We start from the raw sequence: 3,910 nt of genomic DNA, 5'->3' as shown, positions 1-3,910 counted from the left end.
CTTGCTGCCACTGACTGCAATTCGGTGAGCGTAGAATCTCTTTGTACGTTGTAACGCTCTCGTCAGCTATTTCAGCGACCAGACAAAATAGCGCGGCGTGTGTATCTTCGTAGTCGTCCAGTTGAAACGGTCGCTAGAATTTACCTGTTAGCGCACCACCTCACGACGCTTAAAGACTGGCCGGATGCTGGATTCATCTTCACCATCTCGACCAGGTGTTGACGACAGCTGAGTTGGGACCGGTAAGATTGACAATGGTGGCATCCATGGCACTATTGTACTGTCTTGTGATCGCTCCATCAAAGCATCCGATTTGCCATGTGCCTCAGCCAGCTAAGGCACCAGCTGACCATGGTGATCATGGTTGTCGGTTCGAGATCTGCAAGATGAAACTTTGGCATCTGGGACCACATCGATAAAATGCGTCACTGTAGCCTTAGCTTGCACTCTGATCGTCTGAACAACTTTGCATTGTTGATATGACTCGTTTATATTCTCGCTCCTGGACTTTGGATAATACTTCGAACCACTTGACAACTTATCGGCTATGATGTTCGCCTTGTAGTGTACAACAAAAATGTACTCAGACGTGTTCGAAATCAAAAGCTAAATTAAGTGTTTTGCTGAAACTTTGATAGGACTTACTTAGTCTGACTCTCTTTCTTGCATTAAATGGTCGTTGATCGACTGCTGTATTTGCTTACCTTAAAACTGATAATCTTGCATTACTGTATGTAGTATTACTTTGGTTGTCTAGACGCTATTTGTAACGGGGTTACACGAATCCTAATAGCAGGGGTGTGTGTCACACCCAAATAAGAATAAGGTACGGGGCTAGGTAGCCAGTAGTTATGCATTTATTTAGATTTAAGTATATATAAAGTATATCTAAACTTTCAAAATTAGAATAAGAAATAAATTCAAATTAGTTTGGAATTTAAACCGAAGTGTCAAATAGCCTGAGGAAGGCAATAATTACTCTTGGAGTAAGCGGATTGCGATCCGCAATTCTTCATACTTAGTTCTTGTCAAGAACAAAAGGTCGGTGACCTAAAGTACGCTATCTCAAGCGCTTAGCTACGGCAGCCCCGCCGCACTTGGTAGCACTTGAAGTCAATTTAAACCTGAGTCATTTCGACCGATTCTCTGTAAGGATGGAGGAATTTTCCTCTTTGCCCCAGGGCATGTAACACGGGCTTAATAAGCTGATGTCCTTGCTTGGCCCTGGAACGTCCAACATCTTGTAGCACAAGGCCCCGGGGCAATTGGTGCGCGTCTAGAGGCGATTTCGAGTTACGAAAACGCGCTGCTAGAGCCTGCAGCAGATGATGTCTGCATCGTTTGCGTCTATGACGCCACCGTCGGTGACGTATGACTCCCCCCGACCTTAGCCGCTCATGGTGATAGTTAAGGTCTTTGAGGGGAAGGATGCAGAGAATCTTCTGCTCTGGGTGAGAGAGGTCAAGATGGCTATCGCATCCGCCATGCTCTTGGCCGAGCAACAGCGCGTGGCGCTAGCCACCTCCAAGCTCGGTGGTGAGCGTGAGAATGTGCACTGACGTGCGGCACTCCGGTCGGAGCTGCGTTTACCTCCTGGGCGGAGCTGAAGTTGCAGCTTTCACGAGTTTTCTCGCCACCTAATCAGGCGTATCGCGTGCGAAAGCGTTTCCTTGCCACCCAACAGGGCAACAAGAAATTGAAAGACTTTGTCCAAGAGTTGCGTACTCTCACTGCCGGTGTGGCAGTAGATCCCCTATCTGAGGCGGTCACAGTGACCGTCTTTATGCCTCCGCACTGGCGTGGCCAAAATGATTTTTTCCGTGTGACTACGTCCTCATTTGAAGAGGTGGTGAATGTGGCATTGAATGCCGAATCTAATTTCAAGTCGGCACGACTTGGCTGGAATGCACACTCCAACAGCTCGTCGAGCGGGCCAATGCTCATGGGTCTTAGCAATTCTGAGGGCGAGGGAGCAGAGCTCCGAGTTGCCAAGCAACATACACACATTCGACGGTGTTTTGACTGTCGAGACACCCGTCGCCTTCGGAACTCCTGCGCAAGGTGCGTCAAGGTTCTTCGAACCATCACTGGTTCGTCGCGGAAAAATGACACCACTCAGTAGGCGAGAGACTACCTACTGAGGAAGAATTTCTGTTGATCCCAGGGAGGCATAGGTCAGCAGAGCCCAGCCCCAAAGAGCTCCGTGCTCTCAAACAAGAAACGTGTGTGCAAGCCTGGCTTGCTGGTCGTGGAGGCGACCGTAAAAGGCTTCAAGAAGCAATGGAAAATTCTCATCGGTTTCGGGACGTCAGGCAATTATGCTTGACGCTTTACGATGGAGGGAAGTCAGCCATATGCTGAGGCGCTGGAAGCATGGTTAGGTGACATCGTCACTGTTCGCCTAGCGACGGCGGCGCGTGTCACGGTCCCGAACGGTCCCTGAGGACCTCAAAATCAAGCTCCTTGACTTTGATAGCGTGGAACGCTGTCTCGTCCGAGACTTGGATGCAAAGTATGACCTCATCTTAGGAATGGCATGGTTGGAACACCATGAGCCATGGATTGATTGGAGGTCAACGACCTTGGGCGTAACGCGCACGTCTCCTGGCGGAGCTTTGGCGAGTCATGAACCCACCTCTGCTAGGAGACAGAAGCGCTATTGGCGAGAGCTCTGGACCGAGACGGTCAACGTGCTGGACGTCGGAATATCCGAGTTGGTAGACACCAACGGTGCATTGGATAGGAGTCCCGAGCGTGGATGGCGGGCTGATCGTGGAGTGGCACGTAATTCACTGAGACTGATCACGTTTCGGAGCAGTCGCTGCATGTCATGTGTGACATGGTCGATCGAGGGCCGAGGGCAAGGCTCTCGTGATGCACGTAAAGTTACACGTAAACCACTTAGCAATGCTCTCGTTGTGAAGCAGTAGCTGCATGCCATTGATGGCGTGGTTTGACAGAAGTTGAGACATCTTGAGCACGGCCCTTCAGGTGTGCGTGGAGTGGCACGGTATCTACTGGACGAAGACTGCGGGGTTAGCAATTCTTCGTCAGATGTTATAGATAACTTCGGAGCTCCAAAGGAGCGGACAGTGAGGGTGGCACCGGACGACGCGGAGTGCGTGTTCACCCTAGTCTCATTAAGACATAGAACTTCTGTACAGAGGCGACGTCGACGGTGTACGCTGGCTGCAATACACCGGGCGTCGACCCTGATCTAGGGTGTGTCTACCGTAGATGACGGTGCACAGTTATACACCCTCGTCAACGGTATGACGGGGGAGGAAGATGGCGACGCCCGCCCTGAGGCTATGACTGCAGTAGATGCTCTTCTTGAGCTGGACGAAATGCCCCTTGAAGTATTCAACAGTGCCTTGAAGGCAGGCGATTTGGCCGAAGTGGTCATTGTACGACCGAACGAGGAGATAAAGTCGTCATCGATTCTGAATGAATCTGTCTTGGAAGGCATCAAATGAGTGCTGAACGCATGGAGAAGATCGTCGAACCCACGAAATCCCTTGGATTTGTGCTATCATATGGTAAAGGAATTTCTAGATGTCGTATCCAAAGACCCGCCTTCGGTCCTACCTCCGGACCGAAGTGTGCGTCATGGGATCGACCTGGTTCCGGGAACCAAAACTGCGTAACACGCCAATGACCCCTGCTCAAGGAGCTGTGCGACGACATTGACGCCTTTTTCGTGTAAAGCACGACGCAGGAATGGTGCGTTGAGTAAGTCTACAGATTCGACACCCACGTTTTGTCTTCGGAAGCCGAACGGCAAGTAGCGTATCGTTCAAGTTTTCAACAAGCTCTGCCAACATTCCAACACAAACGCCAATTCCTAGAAAGAATGCTCTTCAGAACAACATGGTGGGATTTACGAAGTACAGTGTACTTCATTTGGTAA

Source organism: Plasmopara halstedii (assembly GCF_900000015.1).
Source record: "Plasmopara halstedii genome assembly, contig: Scaffold_2956, whole genome shotgun sequence".
In the NCBI taxonomy this organism is placed as follows: domain Eukaryota; phylum Oomycota; class Peronosporomycetes; order Peronosporales; family Peronosporaceae; genus Plasmopara; species Plasmopara halstedii.
The sequence above is the reverse complement of the archived record's forward strand: the minus strand, read 5'-3'. Positions refer to the sequence as shown.